Source organism: Mustela erminea, chromosome 8 (assembly GCF_009829155.1).
Source record: "Mustela erminea isolate mMusErm1 chromosome 8, mMusErm1.Pri, whole genome shotgun sequence".
Classification (NCBI taxonomy): domain Eukaryota; kingdom Metazoa; phylum Chordata; class Mammalia; order Carnivora; family Mustelidae; genus Mustela; species Mustela erminea.
In genome coordinates this window covers 21384414-21405162 of record NC_045621.1, presented here as the reverse complement: position 1 = coordinate 21405162, position 20749 = coordinate 21384414, and positions in this window count along the sequence as shown.

Sequence of the window (20749 nt, the reverse complement as noted above, 5' to 3'; positions counted from 1 at the left end):
ATTCTAAATACTATATGAAACATCAAAGGGCCAAGCATAGACAGAGCTCTATGAAGAGGAGAAACATTGTGGAGGAAATGGTGAAAATAACTAAGAAAGTTTAATTATAAAACTGTAATAATTAAGGTGGTGTCCTAATTGTGCAGAGCTGGACAATAGTAAACATGAAGAGAACCAATGAAGTTTGACAACTATATATGAAACTTGGCTTATGGCCAAGTTGGCATTGCAGGTCACAAGAGTAATGATAGATAAAAAATGGTACTTAGACAATTTGTTTTCTGTTTAGGAAATAAAAGTAAATCCACATTTTGTACTATCTATGAAATTGATTTCAGGTCTATCAAAGACCTAAATGTGAAAAGCAAAACCTTAAAACTTTTAAATATAGGAGGAAATGCTTTCATAAGTATGACACAAAAACCTTACACCATAAAGGGAAAAAAGTTACTATTTAAAAGACACAATGAAGATAAAAAAAGACAAGTCATAAACTAAGAGAAAAATCTCTATAACATGCATAACGAAAAAGGCTTAGTATCTTTTGAATCAAGAAGAAAAGACTAATAGCCCTATTGAAAATGAGCAACAGTGTAAGCAAATATTTTATGCAAGAAAACCAAATGTCTAATAAATATACAAAGATGTTCAAATTCATAACATAATAACATAATCAGAGAAACTAAAACTGCAATAAGACACCATGTTACATACACCAGACTGGCAGAAGTGAAAACATTTTATAATCCCAAACACTGGGGAGAAGTGGAGCAGGAAGGCTTCTCAGACGTGGCCAGTGGAAGTGTAAGTTGGTTCCATCAATGAGGGAAGTTGGCGTTATCAGGGAAAACTCATATTGTGCATACTCTAGGATGCTTGCTTACATCCTAGGGTAAACCCCAAAGAGCAAACTATGTACCTATTCATGGCATCTATTTTCTTTCCATTACAGAGAAAATAAGCTTATATCCATTCAAAATATCAATTAATAAGAAAAATGAAATAATACAATGAGAACAATACATAAATATATAAATAAAATGAGTTATAGGCAATAAAAACAACACAACTGTTGCTATAAAAACAACACAGATGAATGTCAAAAACAATGATGAATGAGGAAAACAAATTGAAAAATATGCAGAATGTGTTATAATTTACATAAAACATTAAAAGAATGAAAAGTAAGTAAATCACAGATTGTTAAGGATCCACACAAGTGTAGCAGAACTGTGATGTCAATGAAGTTAATACTGAAGACCAATAATAGAATTAGAGAACTCCTGGAAAGGGGTGAAAGTGATGAAATCAGGAAGGGGCCCACAGATACCCATATAAGATAATTCAACTCTATAAGCTAGGCAGTGACACATAGGTGTTAATTTCAAAACATTTAGCCCACCTGTATGACATTGAACTATGTCATTAACACTCTGTCCTACACATTTTTACTAGGTCTGTTCTTCCTTGTTGGAGGTTTTGATAATACATTTGAAGAAAACTTAGTGTTTATTCTATTTTTGTTTCAATGGGTGAGTTACCTTGTGGATTGCATGGATCTAACTTACTAAATATTTTAAACCATTTTGTTTTCTTTTGAAATTATACATTTAATAACAATTTTCAGTGATATAATGTTCTTATTCAGTTTACACATTTTAACCAGTGCCATAAATTTCGTTGCCTTAAACAACTCTTCTAAAGGAAAGGTTTTCATTTTCTCAAGGTCAAGTATACATTCAGACAACGTGGCATGTTTCAGTGTGGCTCCGTAGAACCCTTTAATACTATGGTAATAGATGGCATTGGCTTAGAGATGTCAAGAACACAAAAGTGAACAGTCTTGCAAGTGATCAGAGTAAAAACCCAATGACACGGACGTTTCAAATCATAATGTTGAAACCGTAACCCATAATCACTTAGGCTATCTTATACTGGAGTCAGTCAATAACAAAGAGCTTAAAAATATTCTGTGACAGGGGTGCTTGGGACACACAGTCAGTGAAGTGTCCGGCTTGGTTTCAGTTCAGCCTGTGATCTCAGGGTCATGAGATTGAGCCTTGCCTGGGGCGCCACCCTCCGTGCAGAGTCTGCTTGAGTTTCTCTCTCCCTCTCCCTCAGCTCCCCCCCGCCACACTCTCTCTCTAAAATAAATAAATGAATCTTAAAAATATATATATTCTGTGACAAAATTCCATGACACAGCATTTTTCTCTTAGAAAGCAAGATTCAAAGAAGAGTAATTAGTAAATGAATAAATGGTGAAAGGCTATAGTCAAAATGATCCTGGGCAACTAAAACCTGAAGGATGGCAGGTCAAATCCACTTTGAAAAACCAGTCTGAGCTTAACACGAATACCTTGGCCATACAATATCATTAGTCTCTTCTATAACTTTTCTTCCTCTTATTTTTTTCCTAATACAACAAAAGAGTGTTTTGATGCTGATTTGAGGAAAAAGGAAAATATTTAAATTTAAATGTAACCATAATCTAAGTAATCTACTTAATACTTTAGATTCTGCTTCTGAGTGATTTTCGAGCATCTCTTCAACATGTCATTTTAATCTAATCAGCAGGTCACAATAGCATAAGTAATTATTGAGAGGGTTATAACAGCAAGAGTAAAAATGAGGTTCAGAAAATAAGCATGTTCAAATAAAAACACAATAGGGTAAACACTGCAGACATAGGAATAATACAGCCAGTTTAAAAAGGCAGAGACTTTCAACCCTGTATTAACTTTCATTTATACTCACTTCCATTTCATTCAACGAATGCCATACAGAAAACCAAGGACCCTGATTACAGCATTACTCATTATCAGGCAGGTATTTTTACTGTAGGCAATGAAATTTGAGGGAAAAAAAATCTAACAGCAGCAAAAGCAATATAAGAGAGGCTTCTGAGAGATTTTGCTTTCATACATTTTTCAATGTCATTTCCTCCACACAAACAATTCACTTTTAAAATATGTTGTGATTCTCATAATAATTTCAGATGCTTTTATGTCCCTAAGACAAAGCGTAATTCCTTGTGGTAATATCTACTGAGTAAGAGGATTTTGTTTGTACACACTTTCAATTCAGAATGCTAAAAGATATATTTATATACAGAAGAGACTCTTCCCTGATTAGAGTGACTCAGAGGCCACACAGTCTAAGAAGAAAGATTTATTTTAGATGGAGTGACTTTTCAAAGTCACTTTTTAGATCCAGATGTTGTATATGGACAAAGGGGATTTCATTTGGAGAGAAAGGCAATGGGTATAATAGAGTGAGCCATGAACTATGGGACACCCATCACTGTCATTTACTAGAAGAGTGACCTGAGATAAGGAAACATTCTCTGTGTCTCAAGTTCCTCATATGTTCAGTGGATCTCAGCCAACAAATGAAATAATATTTACAAAGTTATAAATTACTTCATAAATTTCTAGGTGTTCCCAGGGAGTCAGGGATAGGCTAGGGTTTAGTCTGGTAACAAACAACCCCACACTCTCAAGTCTTATACCTTCGAGATTTATTTCTTACACATGCAAAGATACTTATGGACCTAAGCAACTTCCCAGGGTACCTCTCTTCCGTGCGATAACTCAGGAAACCATATTGCCTTCATTTTGTGTCACCATCGTCCAACACAAATCTTCCCATTCTGCAGGGACAGGAGAAGAAGAAGAGCTGAAATAGCCTACTGATCAGAACCAAGTGTGGGGCGCCACCAAACCGCAAGAGGGCCAGGAAACGGGAGAATGGAAATGCAGTAGAAAGTAACCACTGTCTTTCATCCAGTTCTAAAAATAATGCAAAGTGGTATTACTAGCTTTCAGTATATCAGAAGTGACACAATGTATAGAGAATCCAAGGAAATGAAACAAAAATAATTTCTATTCTTCAGAAATGCATTTAAATTTAAATGTGAGTCTCTTTTTGAGGAGGCACTTGACATCTATCAATGCTAATCATGAAACTAAAATGGTTTGACTAAGCTAAGAGCTGCTCATCACCCAAAATAGGACCCCTTCCTTGGATAGTCATTGGAAAGCTTTCTCTGTGGATGTTAGAGTAGTGTTGAAAATAATACCATCAGGAATACAATAGAATGAAGCCTGTGCTACAGAATCCTTCTATAGCATCGCTTTTTGTTAGTGCTTCTATATCCAGGAATATTCTAGGCTTCCTTCCATATGGGGAAGACATAACCTTTTCATCTACTAAGGAAGGCAGAATTAGTGCAGGCCAAAAATAGATAGATATAGGTATAATATTAGATATGTATTGTTTTCTCAAATATGACAAAGGGTTAGCAAACACCCTAAGTAAGAGTAAAATCATCATCATCATCATCATCATCATCATCATCAAAACGGCAAAGCAAACAGAAAGAAAACTCATGAAATCATTCTAAAAAAATCAACAACATTATGTGGTCAAAATGGTTTAGTTGTCTTTGTTATGCTTTGAAGGTTGCCAAGAAAAGAGAAAATACTTCAAAATAATTCAGTCAGAAGAACAAAGAAATGAGAAGCCTTTGCACCCTTGTCACATTGAGGAATAATACTCATTATTGACTCTGCAGCAATAAAACCAGAATCCCTCATGGGTTGGGACTGATTCTCCTAGGTTCGGTATAGCTTTAGCTAATGACTTAAAGATTATAGGATCATCAGGCCTTGCTGAAAGAGCCTATTAAGTCTGGCGACGGAAACAAAAGGTCAGTGGGCCAGGGCCAGGTGAACAGATTTCTTCAGTCAGGTAGAGAAAGTACTCACTAACGAGTCAGCCTACCTCCTTAAACCCAGATAAATATAGACACCCGAAGATAAGGCCATAAAGATTCCCCAATCATTTATATCACTCGGCCTCTGTGACTAAGGAAGTCTTAGATCACAGGGTGCCGGCAATGCTAGTTGGGACGTAAAACAAGAACTGCCCCAGTGAGTGAGGGCAATCTCAGTGGATTCACACAGGAACGGAGCTGACAAAATGAGCCTGTACTTCACTCTGTCTTTCTGTCATCTCCCTGCAGCCACTCACCTGGGAGAAACTGATGTATGTATCATGTAGACACAATGTATTTACCCTGATGGTTCAATGTAAAGGAATAGAGAAAATGGGGGAAGGGATATAAAAGTTATATGTTTTTATAAGTTACTCCCTACATTAAGGATATCAGATATTGTCTCATTATTGTAAAATGCACACCAAGAATTTGGAATGCTAATTTTTATAAAAAGAGAACATTTTTCCCCCCAAGGATATCTTGATGATAAACATCAGAACTCTCAGTTTAGCATTCCACACATTATTCCATAGAAGGGTTGGAAAACAAATAGCTTTGATTTTAAATTGTGGATTAGAAAGCTGATCCAAACAGAACACCCAAAATGCTCAGTATTAATTCTGGACCTGTAACCATTAAAAGATTGAGAACACTCTGAAATGCACTAGGGCTCCAGGTTTTAAATGCTGCTATGGGGATCTCTGTGTTTGAATTATCCGCATGATCAAAGTTCCTACTTTTGTCTAGTCTTATCTATTTTAAAACAATTTATTTAGATCACAAAAATACACAGAAGATATCAATAATAAATACAAAAAGTAAGCATATTGAATTAAACCATCTTTACTAATGCAAAATTGATCTCTAGATGTTTGTAATCTGAATAGCTAAATATATTCCTCACTTAGTTGGGTCCTGGTATTATTAGTTAAGTGCTATTCTAAAATGATTCCAATAAAAACGTGGGTCATACTCTTAAGACAAAGTAAATTCACAGAAGATGTATTTCTTGCAAGTTCTCTCATATTTTACAGTATTATATATATTTATATATTTACATATAATATATATTTTATATCTAGATATAAAATACATATTGCTATCCAAGCAAACACAAAATGTCAATTAATATAAATTAAATTTCAAAAGATAACTTATAGTATCACCTATTAGTGGTTTGAGCATTGTCTTTTTTTTTTTTTAAAGATTTTATTTATTTATTTGAGAGAGAGACAGTGAGAGAGAGCATGAGAGGGGAGAAAGTCAGAGGGAGAAGCAGACTATCCAAGGAGCAGGGAGCCTGATGTGGGACTCGATCCCAGGACTCTGGGATCATGACAGAAGCTGAAAGCAGTCGCTTAACCAACTGAACCACCCAGGCACCCTGAGCATTGTCTTGATAATGTTGCAATGTTACATCTTTCCTCTTTTCAAGATTCATAAGAGATTAATACAGTCAAAAAAGAATGTGAATATCATTTCATTGACATTTGGGAAAACAATATCCTCCACTTTAGGGATTCTCCGGTAAACCATGTTCTATCACACAAATAAGGCTATTTCTCTTCCTTTCTTAGTATTGAAGGAAAAAAGATGATAGGTTTGTCTTAAGTAATCTGATATTTATTAATATTAATATTAATATAGAAAATATGCTTAATAAAATACAACATAGAGCAATTATTCTTACCCAACACATCTGGATTGGTAGATAAGACATATTATTGCTTAAGGACATGAATGCTTTTTAAAAAGATTACTTAGACTTTAGTATGTGGCTCTGAAAGAAATATCGGTGGAAAGCCTGAGAAATATCATGGAAAACCAGTTACAGTCTTGGTAATTGGTGTGATCTCACTTTCATTGTTGAACAATGTACAAGAGTGGTTGTACATCATACTCTGGCACCAATTCAGTAAGTGGTACTTCTAAGAGACACTTCAAGATTTCCATCTCAATAATAAATTGTTGTATTGTACACTGGGGCATATTCTGCTATAAATGTTAAGAACGATAAACAGATACAAGTTATATAAAAATATTGAACAATAATATCTATGACAGCTGGCCACTCTTCTACTTCCTTTGCCCGAGTATCTCAAGCAGATAAAAAAAGATACTATAAAGTAAATGAAGTTTGTACAAATTATTGTATACAACACAATAATTATTCACAATTCCGTATACGAGTTTAGTGAATCTGACTTTGCATACCCAGTCTCTAAAGCTTTTTCTTACTCAAGCTCACTATTCATTAGTTCTGATTTGATAATTAAGTGGAAAATACCTTACATACTATTTGATTTAAATAGGGAGTTGTCAGTTTCAATACACACACACACATCTATATGGAAACTACTATGTGTGTTTGTTTCTAGATTCTAAAGGGTTAAAAATTATATAAAATATGTTTCTTACATTTAGCAGCTTTTACTATATTTAACAAGTCTGTATGAGTTTGTAACAATCTCTGCAGGCCAAAGAGGAGGTCTTGGACAAGATGAATCCCAGCGATGTATAGAGCTAGTGGAGGGGTCATACCAGGAAGCCTAACCTGGCAATTCCAGTCAGAACAGTATGGCAGTGGGAGGAAGAGGGGATGACCAAGTTCAGTGAAATATGTTAGATGTTCTGCAAAGAAAGCATTTGAGTGGCAATATTTTTGGAAACTGCTACGTGTTTACCCCTCATGACTCATACTTATTGACATATTAAAGTTCTGAGATGTCCTGAAGTAAATATACTGCATATCTTTGACCTAACATTTCTCAAATTATTTGACTACCTTTTTTCCACCTCAGGACACTCATTAATATCTCAAGGAATGTTTCGTGACACTCAGTTTGAGAAATCCTATTGTATGCCAGGTAATTTCATATGTGATGGTTTATTTACTCATCCACATTACATTTATATATGAGTCAAATAACAAAGTTTTACTAATTTGTTCTAATTTACACAGTAGCTATGTAACTGGAATGTAATTTAATAGGATCCCTTATTCGAGCTCATGATTGTAGTATTTCTGAGAGAAATATTAAAAGGCAATCAACCAACCAACAAACAAAAGCAAGGCAGAATTCCAGAAAGACTAGCAGTAATGCACAAATGAAGTGTAATGGGAATATCTTACAGAGGATAGCATGGAAGCCCACTTACAGTAACTGGGGCACATGCTTAGGATCAATTATTATGAACAAATTATTCGTGTGGATCTGAGATTAGGAATCAGCTAGCAATTACAAACTCATGGCATTGCAATAGAGTCCCTGAAAATAAAGGAGTTCACTTTCTGGATTGGTCCGAGACACTAAAGTCAGAGTCAAGCCAATGAATCGCCATAAATGGCATTGAATATTAGGAAATAGAAAAACAAAAGGAGTCTCCATAGGAATCAGCATTTGGGGTTAAGCAAGCCAAGGACAGTTATGAGGGGACTTATAAATTTGTCAGAAGAAGCCAATCTAAGACTAGAAGGCTATATATTGTATGATTCCAACTGTAAGAAATTCTAGAAAAGGCAAAACTACTGAGAAAGTAAAACTATCAATTTTGCTATGGTTGTGGGAAGGATGAACAGTTGGAGCACAAAGGATTTTTAGTGAACGAAAACATTCTATACAGTGTTATAATGATGGACATATGCCATCATACATTGGTTCAGACTCCCAGATTGTACAACACCAAGAGAAGACCTTAAGTAAGGTAAACTATGGACTTTAGGTGATTACGATGTGTTTACATAGGTTCATCAATATATATATGTGTATGTATACAAAGTGGTGTACAAATAAATCACTTTGATGAGGCTGTCAGTTATAGAAGAGGCGTGAATGTGGGGGGACAGGAGAGTGTGCTGGAAATTTCTGTACTTTTCTCTCAATTTCTTGTCAATTTAAACTGTTCTAAAGAAATTGAACCTTAAAAAAGTTGTCAGAGAATTAGAGACTCACTTTGGGAAGTAGGCAATAAAGAGACATGGCAAATTCTACGGCATGGAGGAGGGGTTTTAGGAAAATTAACAGGCTCCAGGATGAGTAGAAAGAGAGAAGGACTAGAGTCAGTTGACAAGAACGGTGACTCAGGAAGAGGGGATGCAGATTAGGGTACGATTTATGTGGACAGAGAAGGGGGAAAATAAAGAGAAGTAAGTGAATCCTAGTCATTGCATTAGTGACAAGAACTTAAAAATACTGATTACAGAAAAAAGTAAAGAATTATGACATGTTTCTAATAAATGGATATTAAATGAAATAACTCCAAAATTTCCTACAAAAATTTGAAATATTTAAATAGCTACCAAAAAAAAAAAAAGACAATTTAAAGAGAAGGAAGGGGCAGTTGAATTTGATCAGTAACACAGGTTACCCAAGCATTTTAAGTATGTCACTGAGAGATAAGAGTTGAATTTCTAAAAATGGATGAATTCAGACTTAACTCAGGGAAAAATTACAAGAAAATACATGATAGTTTTTTTTAATGTTTTTGGTTATTCCACTAACATTTGTCAATTAAATCAGGTTTATTTAAAATAACAGAAAGATGAAAACAGGCAGTATTTTTGGTAAGGTTTAGCTCAGAATTATATTAATAAGAAGCATCAATATATCTCAGACTGTTATCTCTGAAAATGAATCAAAATATACAATTTAACACCTGCCTTGTGTTATTTTTTGTAACAGAACCAGAGGTTTTGAATTCCCCAAACAACAACAAAATGCAAAATGATAGCGTAACACCCAATGCCTCCTGCTTTGAATTAGAATTCAATGTACATTTCTTCTAGTTATAATTTTCTTGTCTATCATTCCCCAGATCCCAAATTAGACTTATTTGGCACCATGCCAGAGGATGGGTCTTTAAATCATAATGACACTCAGCTTTTTACATACAGCAGTATTGATGCTAGGAACAGCAAAGCTGGGCAGTGCTAGAATGGAATGGGTGACAGATGTAGTTCCAATTCTGGCAGAATGACTTTAAAAAAAAAAAAAAAGCCCTCAATTTTAAATACTGTTTAAAGAAATTAGATACACATTAACCATCAGTAGGGAGGAGGGAGCAAGTGTGAGACAGATAACACCAAGTTAGAATATTTGTGGAGGACCCATCAAATGCTGTGCTTTTTAAAAAATTCTTAATACCAGTTTTATTGTAGTTAAATACTTCAAACACTTTGCAAAAAGGAGCTAACAGTTGACCTTACAAATTTGAATTGTGGATTAAGATCATCTATAGGTTTTTAATAATAAAAGTCTCATAGAACTACTCCACACTCAAAAAAGAATCTTCCCCTCTGTTCAAACTAAACCCGATGTCGAGATGAAATAAAGTGCCCTTAAAACAAAGTGTTGATATATGTTTGAGCTATCAGTAACTGTAAAAAGGGAATATGAGAGACTGGTATCTCACTTTTTTAGAAAAATTTAAAAAATTAATGATTTTACCAAAAGATTTCAGAATTTCAGATTTCACAACAGCCTTATAACTAAAAAGTATTTAAATAACATAGGTAATTTTGATTAGTCTACATACAATTAATATTTAATTTGACATTAAAATTCTTATCAGCTTAATTATTATTTACAATTTTTAAAAAACTAGTATATACAAGTATGCATGTTTGTGGCAATATAATCCTCCCAAAAATGAATTTATTGTGCAGATTTTCTGTGGTATTGATAAACATATTTGTGCTATTAAGTACATAGCCAAATCATACAGACATTTACCATAAAAACAAACAGGGGAGTGTGGCCTTCTGCCATGGTGCATCCCAGGGTGCCTTGATGACAAAACAGACTTAAAAAATTCTTCTAAGGGCATCCTAGGAAGGTTTACCATAATGATAAAAAGGTTAATAAGGTATCTCCAATAAACACAGTACAGAGAAAGGGGAGGGTTTTTATGTGCTCTTGCTTTTTAACCATATATTTTTAAAAGATTTTATTTATCTATTTGACAGACAGAGATCACATGTAGGCAGAGAAGCAGGCAGAGAGAGAGGGAGAAGTAGGTTCCCTGCTGAGCAGAGAGCCCAATGCAGGGCTCGATCCCAGGACCCTGAGATCATGATCTGAGCCGAAGGCAGAGGCTTAACCCACTGAGCCACTCAAAGTGCCCTTTTAACCATATTTTTAACCTTATTTCAGGGAGTGTCCATAAAATTTGTACAAGTCACGTAAGTCCTAGATTGGGCCTTCCAGAAAACAGTTTTTTGGACTCAGGAGATAGTTCATAATGTCATAATGATAAAGTCTGTGACCCAAAATACTTTCCAAATGCTGTATCACTTGCCATTGAAAAGGAGACTTCAGAATCATGGGAATATATTCAGGATCAAATAATATATCAGTTTAACAATACAGCAGGTACGAGGTTGACTCAGATAAACTATACTGTGGAGAATCATTCTGGTACAAATTCTTGATTTGTACATCTTGTACATCTTGTACATGGTTGTACATCTTGATTTGACTTCTAGGTTGTTTTGAAATTGTCTTCAAAATTCCTCACCAGGATAACAGAAGGCTGTTGCCTCAATCTGTACAGAAAATCTCTACAAGTCCTACCAAAGATGTTTAGGGAAGGTGATGTCAAAAACAGGAATAAAAGAGGTGCGATGTGGCTAATAAAGTATGCCTGATTAAACCTGATACCTACCATCAAGGGTGAATAAGCCTGAATCCCTTAGGGACGTTCTGGAAAACTATGCAAAAACACATGTATCAGACTGTCCCCACGCAAAGGGCAAGGGAGCTGTGTGATATTTATGCAACTCCCAAAAGTCATTTAAATAGTTTAAATAGGGTTTCTAGAAGAGGATGTTAATTCTTGAACTTGCTGTGCACATAGGAGGTATGACTGTCCTAGATGTACAAATCATGGCAATTGGAAAGTGGCTGGACTACATTAAAAAGTCTGGAGAATACAGATAGAGCACTGAAGTCTCTACTAAATCTTCCAAAGGGAATAGAAAATATCCCTATGCTTTTACTCAGCTTTGCTGTTCTTCAATTCTTGGAAAAAATCACAAAACAGAAACCACATGTGAATATGGCCTGATTTAATTTCACTGAACTTTAAAGCATGAAATATATGAAGCCAATTCTCTATTATAGAATAAATCAAGGAAATATAGCATAACTTCTTCATGGTTTCTTTCTCATGGAGCCTAAGATTCCATATTCAGATGGACAAAGCTTTGCCCAAGAAATCCTGTTTAAATTCACAATTGTCCTTTCCCAAGATCATAAAAATACATGACTAACTTGATGAGAGGGAAAAAAAAAAAAGTGTGTGTGTGTGTGTGTTTGTGTGTGTGTATGTATAGGGGGGTGAATTCTATAAAATTATTTTAAAACTAATTATTTTTCTTTATTTTCAAATGGAAAATGCACAGACTGTAAGTATACAGTCCATTTGGACAATTATATACATTTATGTAATGACCACTCTCATCGAAGCATAAAATATTACTACCACCTCAGAAAGCTTTCTTGTACTTGTAAGGACCTATTTAGAAACTGTCCCTGCTCCCCTTCCCCCAGGGGATTTACTTGGAGACAAGTCCTGGAAACCAACTTCAGGTAACAAAGCCCAGATACAAAGGTGGGTCAGGCCAGGTGGAGATATCCGATCAGTGGGGGGATGCATACTGTCTCCCTGATTACCAAGGAGTATGGGCCCCGCCCTTTGGGAGCCTTTTGGACACCAATCCCAATCAAGGTGTAATGGGCTGATCAGAGTTCTTTGGGACTTTATCAAGATCAAAAGCTTCTGCACAGCAAAGGAAACAGTCAACAAAACAAAGAGACAACCCACGGAATGGGAGAAGATATTTGCAAATGACAGTACAGACAAAAGGTTGATATCCAGGATCTATAAAGAACTCTCAAACTCAACACACACAAAACAGACAATCATATCAAAAATTGGGCAGAAGATATGAACAGATACTTCTCCAATGAAGACATACAAATGGCTAACAGACACATGAAAAAATGCTCATCATCACTAGCCATCAGGAAGATTCAAATTAAAACCACATTGAGATACCACCTTACACCAGTTAGAATGGCCAAAATTAACAAGACAGGAAACAACATGTGTTGGAGAGGATGTGGAGAAAGGGGAACCCTCCTACACTGTTGGGAATGCAAGTTGGTGCAGCCACTTTGGAAAACAGTGTGGAGATTCCTCAAGAAATTAAAAATGGAGCTTCCCTATGACCCTGCAATTGCACTATTGGGTATTTACCCCAAAGATAGAGATGTAGTGAAAAGAAGGGCTATCTATATCCCAATGTTTATAGCAGCAATGGCCACGGTCACCAAACTGTGGAAAGAACCAAGATGCCCTTCAACAGACGAATGGATAAGGAAAATGTGGTCTATATACACTATGGAATATTATGCCTCCAGTAGAAAGGATGAATACCCAACTTTTGTATCAACATGGACAGGACTGGAAGAGATTGTGCTGAGTGAAATAAGTCAAGCAGAAAGCGTCAATTATCATATACTTTCACTTATTTGTGGAGCATAACAAATAGCATGGAGGACAAGGGGAGATAGAGAGGAGAAGGGAGTTGAGGGAAATTGGAAGGGAAGGTGAACCATGAGAGACTATGGACTCTGAAAAACAATCTGAGGGTTTTGAAGGGGTGGGGGGTGGGAGGTTGGGGGAACCAGGTGGTGGGTATTGGAGAGGGCACATATTGCATGGAGCACTGGGTGTGGTGCAAAAACAATGAATACTGACTGTTACGCTGAAAAAAATAAATTAATTTAAAAAAAAAAAAGGTGTAATAGGCTGGTTCATATGTCTACTAGGGTAAATTGTAACTCAAGTGGTCACCTGGGCATCACTGTGGAGTTTCCTGTGTGTGTTACAATCTCATTGGCCACCTGTGCGTGGCCAGGCCTGACTGCATGACCTTTGCCCTTAAAAACTAGACCGTGAAACAGAGAAGGGTCACCCTCTCTTGTAAGAGGTGAGGCCCCGAACCTTCAGTTAGATTCTTGATGCTTGGCGTGAAATAAAGCTTTGCTTGAACTTCGCTTTCTATCGGTCTCACTCCTTTAATCACGGACCCGTTATTGGGACATAACAGTACTACTTGCTAGTGCATCCTTCCCTTCCCTTCCCTGCTCTCACTGTTCTGAGTTCTATCATCTTATTTTAACTTTGCTTGTTCTAGGACTTGATAAATGGAGTTAGATTGTATAGGTTCTTTTGTTCATTGGACTGAGACTCATCATGTTTTTGCATGTTTCAGTATTTTATGCCTTTTTTCATTGCTCAGAATTCAACTGAGTAAATATACCAATACTAGCTTATCCATTGTCATGCCATAGAGGCTAAAGATACCTTTAGCCTCTGGTTATGATGAATAAAAGCTGCTTTGAACATTTATGTCAAATCTTTGGTGGACATATGATTTCCTTCTCTCGGGTAAATATTTAGGAATGAAATGACTGAGCCACAGAATAGTTGTGTTTCTCCATTGCTTTATTTCCCTATTTTTAGGAAATACTACTTTCTAGATTACCATAGTCATCAGGTAAGGTAAATCCTCCTCACTTGGTTGTTTCTCAAGATCATTTTGACTCTTATATGTCATTTGCATTTCCATAGATGCTTTTTAGAGATTTCAATTGCTACAACAAAGCCTGCTGAGATTTTTATTGAAATGGCATTTCAATTTTTATTGAATGGCATTCCCACTATCCTTCCTCATTGTTTTTTATCCAGTCTGGTAGAGTGAACAAAACATTAATTACAGTGTTTTGTCAACCTAATTCTAATGTGATTACTGATCTAGTTAGATTTAAAACTATCATCTTGCCACCTCACACTGGTCAGAATGACTAAAATTAGTAAATCAGGAAATGACAGATATTGGCGAGGATGTGGGGAAAGGGTAACCCTCTTACATAGTTGTTGGGAATGCAAGCTGGTACAGCCACTCTGGAAAACAGTATGGAGGTTCCTTAAAGAGTTGAAAATAGAGCTACCCTATAACCTAGGATTTGTACTACTAGGTATTTACCCCAAATGTTTATAGCAGTAATGTCCACAATAGCCAAATTATAAAAAAGAGCCCAGATGTCCATCAACAAATGAATGGTGAGTGGTATAAGTGTGTGTGTGTGTGTGTGTGTGTATGTGTGTGTGTGTGTGTGTGTGCATGTGTGTATATACACACACACACACAATGGAATACTGTTCAGCCATCAAAAAAATGATATCTTGCCATTTGCAACAATATGGAGGGAACTAGAGGGTATTACGCTAAGCAAAGTAAGTCAATCAGAGAAAGACAATTATCATATCATCTTACTTAAATGTGGAATTTAAGAAACAAGACAGGATCATAGGGTAAGGGAAGGAAAAATAAAAGAAGATGAAATTAGAGAGGGAGGCAACCAATAAGAGAATCTTAATCATAGGAAACAAACTGAGGGCTGCTGAAAGGGAGAAAGGTGAGGGGATGGGGTAACTAGGTGATGCCTATCAAGGAGGACTCATATGTAATGAGCACTGGGTATTACATAAAACTGATGAATCTCTGAACTCCACCTCTAAAACTAATAATACTGGGAAGGAAGTTCGGAGATGTGTCCTGGCAGTGCTTCAAGAAGGTGGATCAAACCAGACAGACCCAACATGACGGAAACCTGATAGGAACCCCTTCACCAAATCAGAAAGAAAAGGCATGAAACCCTGTTCCCAGCCCCAATTGATGAATATCTCACCCTCAGTTAGTAAAACCCCTGGGACCCATTCTGTTTGGGGCACTTGAGTTTCTCTCAAGCTGCCAACTCACCCCTCTTGTGAACGTACTCAATAAATTCTGTTCACTGTGCTTCTGGTCTCTTGCCTAAATTCTTTTATGCAAGAAGATGAAGGGCCAAAGTCATACCACCCCAGGTGGTAACACGTCTAGGTTCTCTGCCTAGTCTAGTAGTTAAATTGATATAAGACAGATTAACAGGGAAAAAAAAAATCTAATAACATGTCTACTTCTTGTAAACATGGGAGAGACCTGGGATAACTGAGTAACTCCAAAAGGCGAAAACCATCACCTTAAATATCATCTGCAAGTGAAGACAAAAGAAGATGTTGGAGGTGGGGAATTAGTTATGGGAGGTTACCAGGAAAAGCACAGTAAAAAAGGATTAAGATTGTTACATAGATTTAAAGTCTTATCTTTTTCATTGTTAAGAGTTTCTAGAGATTCAGAGTCATCGCCTTTTTCCTGAAATAACAAAGGGCACACCCGATGGCAATGGATATATTTCTTATTCACATAAATGTCTCTTGTATAAAAGGGTAACTTCTATTCGGTTTTCAGAGATTCTCCTGTGTTTTAAATTTCTTAAAAAATAATCGGCCTAAAATAATCTTTATGCCAAAGAAACATTTCCTGGTGGCAAATTCTGCTCCCTACATAATTGTGAATTATATCTTCCAGTGAGTATGGGTTCCTGTATCTTAGTCTAATGATTATTAACTTTTGTTCTATCAGCCAATTACAATACCAATGAATCATCTTGATCTTGTGATACCTTGGTTTAATGCTTTCTAAGTAAGGGTCTATATTAGTTATTCCCTTTGCTCTAGGGTCTCTTTAACTCAGATATCCAATTCTCTTTCCCTACAGGAAGCAGCAGCTAAAATTTCTTTCTTTCATCTACTCAACTGTTGTTTTATCCTTGGACTACTTGCAGTCTGTCCCATTGTTAGATTAAGGGCTGCAAAAGATTTGAGGGTTGTTATGCATGGATCCGAGAATTACTCTTTATGAAGCTCTCTCATTTTTATGATATCACCTACCAGTTTCCAGCTGCTTTTCAGTCCCATGCTCCAACCACTGAATTCTCAGGTCATAAAACTACAGCTTTATGTTTGAGCTCTATTCATAACATGTCATATTGATGTGACTTTGAAACAGGGAAAACTGAAAAGGCTCCATGAAAACCTGCCTTTTTACTGTCTCTATACTTACTAGGCTTACACCCCCACCCCACACATGTCTCATGGTGCAGATAATGCATGTTCTCTTTGTGGAAGTTCAAGAAGTAAATGGTTTCTTTGGAGTCATCCAGCACAAAAGATAACATCTAAGTGGGGCAGGATGGGTTCATCATGAACGTTTTCCAAGACCACTGGCTCACCAAGACCCTTGGCTACAGGGCATAAGTGATTTGTGAAGAACACTTAAACACTCATCTTTGTTCCTCAGTTACTGAGAAGACACGTTACAGGACCACAATCCTCAGTAAAAACCTGGGGCCCTACTCTTCTTTCCTTTCAGAGTCTCCCAGATACTCTATTCATATCTACCTTCTCTATATATCTTTAATAAACTCTGCTTTCACTTCCTCTCAGTTTGTGTTTGGTTTCTATCTTGCACAAAGCCACAGACCCCCTTACCTGGTCTTGCAGTGCCCTCTCTGTGTCCTCAGACTCAGCCAGCCTGGGTCAGCTTTTACCCAATATTTCTTTCTTCCTCTCAGTGAGTGAATTCCCAACCATTTCTGCCTAATTTTGGTCCCTCTCCCTCTCCAGTGTCTCTAAGGAACTGTGTGTGTGTGTATGTGTTTTTTACTCATATTTTGTTCAAAATAGATAATTAGTTTTGATGGGAAAGTTAGTTCAGTGTAAGTATTACCATAATCAGAGATTTGATGTTGTTGTTCTTTGTGTGTATTTTTATTTTAGCTTTCGTTTGTGTGTGCTGTGTGTGTAGTTTCAAAATGCATAACCATGGTAAAGGTACTACATAGAGCTTTAGGACAGTTCTCTACAAATATATATTAATTCAGCATTTGCTTATCCACATTCAACAGAATTATCAGTAGAACACATCAGTTTTTCACTGGAATTTATTGCTGCAATCAATAGTCTACATATAAGTGATTGTTGATGATAACAAGTATAGCAGAGGAGGATTCTACCAACGATTGGCTTTTCGAACACAAAAGACATGTATAAACATTCACCCATTTGGGATTCATGTTAGGAAAACATAATAAGTGAATATAAATGATTGAATATCCATTTTTCAGCTAAGTAATGATGTATGTGACCTACGAATTAAAGAAAAAGAAGTCTGTTACACACAGAAAGGGAAATAGGCATGTGCTCACCTTGTTGGAAGTTCAAGCTATCTAATTATGTAGGCAGTTTAAAAAATATACGGTCAAAACTTACAACTATGAAAAATAACAATGCATCTACTACAGTATAATATAAAGGTGAAATGAAGTATATAAGATAGTGGCTATGATGTTTGGATAGAAAAAATATATGTACATTAGGAAAGGAATTCACAAAGAAAACAAATGTGTGAGGCACAAAACATGTTATTTACGTAGGGATCCAATCAGTTTAGAATCAACTATTCTGTACTCAGGCAGCCTCTAAATTCTTATAATCCTACATATTTCCCCAAAAGATTTGTCTCTAAAGAATTTGTCTCTAAAGGAGTTATCAATTTCATTATATAAACTACAAAGGATATTGACATTTCCATAAAATAAATATACTGAAATTTATTCTCATTTGGAGCTTAAAGTACATTCTATTAAAAGGCTATTCAAATTCAAAAGTTTATTTATTATTGGTAAAAAATCAATTATCATATTATTTTCTAACCATCTATCTAAGAAGAAAATACTAGAAATATTTTGAAGACAACAATCTCAGGAATAGACTGTCTATTCATTATTATCTCTAAAGTATATTTGTGGAGAAACTCTTCTACTGTCACATCTACTTCAAAGTTGATACTAGCCAAAGAGTATGTATTGTCGTCCTTCTATTCATAGTTTCAGTGTCTGTGGTTTCAGCTACCCATGGTCAACCAGTCTGGAAATAGATGAGTCTTTTTCTGAGTTTCATAAGAAAGTAGATTGTAGACTAATGTTAGGTCACAATGTCTATCACTTCATCTCATCACATAAACATTTTATCATCTCACAACATCACAAAAAGAACAAGGATAAATACAACACAGTAAGATATTTTGAGAGTGAGAACATGTTCACATAACCTTTATTACAGTATATTGTCATAATTGTTCTATTTTATTATTAGTTATTTTTGCTAATCTCGTACTATGCTTAATTTCTAAACTAAACCTTATCATAGGTATGTAGGTATGTAGGTATAGAAAAATATATATATTTATATAATTATATATAATATATAATTAAATTATATATATAAATATATATATAAATTATATATATAATTTAATTATATATAATATATAATTATATATATAACCTATATATATACTTTTTATGTATATGTGTGTATATATATATACACACACCTACATATGGACAAGTGGGGACTACTATGGACTACTATAATGAAACCTCAAAATACTCAATCCACATAGACCAGACACATTGGAATTCCATTGATATTTAAGAGTTCCTTTCAGAAAGGCCAATAATCACAAAGCTTTGATTACAGTACTTTGCTTTCACTCCATGTCAATTTAGATTCCAAGCACCAGTGGTGTCATTAACATAAATTTGCATACAAGTAAAGATTACATAAATGTCACTGCAAAGCTAGTACAGAGCAAACAGAGAAATAAATGAGTTCTGAACTGAAACTTCTTTCAACACCCTTTTAATTAGTAACAGGTTCTAACCTGGCACATGAATTCCTTTAATAAAAATTTTCAACTAGATGTTTCATCTACTTCAACATGTAGTAGTAGAACTCCTGTGTATGTAAAGAACTCCTAAGCACACTCTCAACATTTAGGGATTCCAAATATCTTTTTCACTACCTCAAATTTTTTCCATTAACCAGTACAGGGCATGCAGTATTACATGATGATTGTGTATGACACTGTCCTGATTGCAAAAATAAGTTATAGCTTTACAGTAATGTAATTTCTGCCTTGACATATCAGCATATCCAAGACTTTTATTCATTGAACTTGCCTATAACGGCAGTGCCGCTCTTTGCTCACTTACTTTGGCTTCTTGCTGAACTTATCTTCTGGTCTTGATTCCCATTCAGATAGAGAAGACTCCCAACAATAATATACCAAAACTCTATCTCATATTCACTCTTATTTAAAATTATCCTAGAGGATCTATCAGTTAAAATTAATCCACTAGAATTTTAAAGAATGTTTTCTTATATATGTGATCCTCAGGATGATTTCAACTTCCATTTTGGATTTTCACAGTACTATTGAAATTTCAATTATAACCAGGGAAATTATACATCTTCTATCCCACACTTCAACTGAACTTGCCTTTGTCATTGTCACCAAAAACATCCAATTCAATTCCATGTTCTATTCCTCATCTCAATTATTCTGGTGGCCATAATCAAAAGAGTTGGTTGCTCCTCCTCTTTAAAACTCTTCTTTTGGGGGCGCCTGGGTGGCTCAGTGGGTTAAGCCGCTGCCTTCGGCTCAGGTCATGATCTCAGAGTCCTGGGATCGAGTCCCGCATCGGGCTCTCTGCTCAGCGGGGAGCCTGATTCTTCCTCTCTCTCTCTCTCTGCCTGCCTCTCCATCTACTTGTGATTTCTCTCTGTCAAATAAATAAATAAAATCTTTAAAAAAAAAAAAAAAACTCTTCTTTTGGCATCTGAAGCGACTACACCCGTAGTTGTATTCATCTCCCTGGCTATAATCCCAGTCCTCTTTGCTGGCTTGCTTCCCAAGATCTACATTTTGGATGCCCCAGGACTCGGTTATGTGTCCTATTCCATCTATGTTCTTTGTGCATGCAATCTCTCCTATATCCATGGTTACTAATAATATATATTTTCTGATGACTCTAAACTTATATATCACCAGCCCTGGCCACTCTCTTAAGCACCAGAATTCTATATAAAGGAAATTCTATAAAGGAAAGCATATTCTCCTCCTCAAGAATCCACCTGAGTATTTCACTGGCCCCTCAATATTAATGTGTTCAG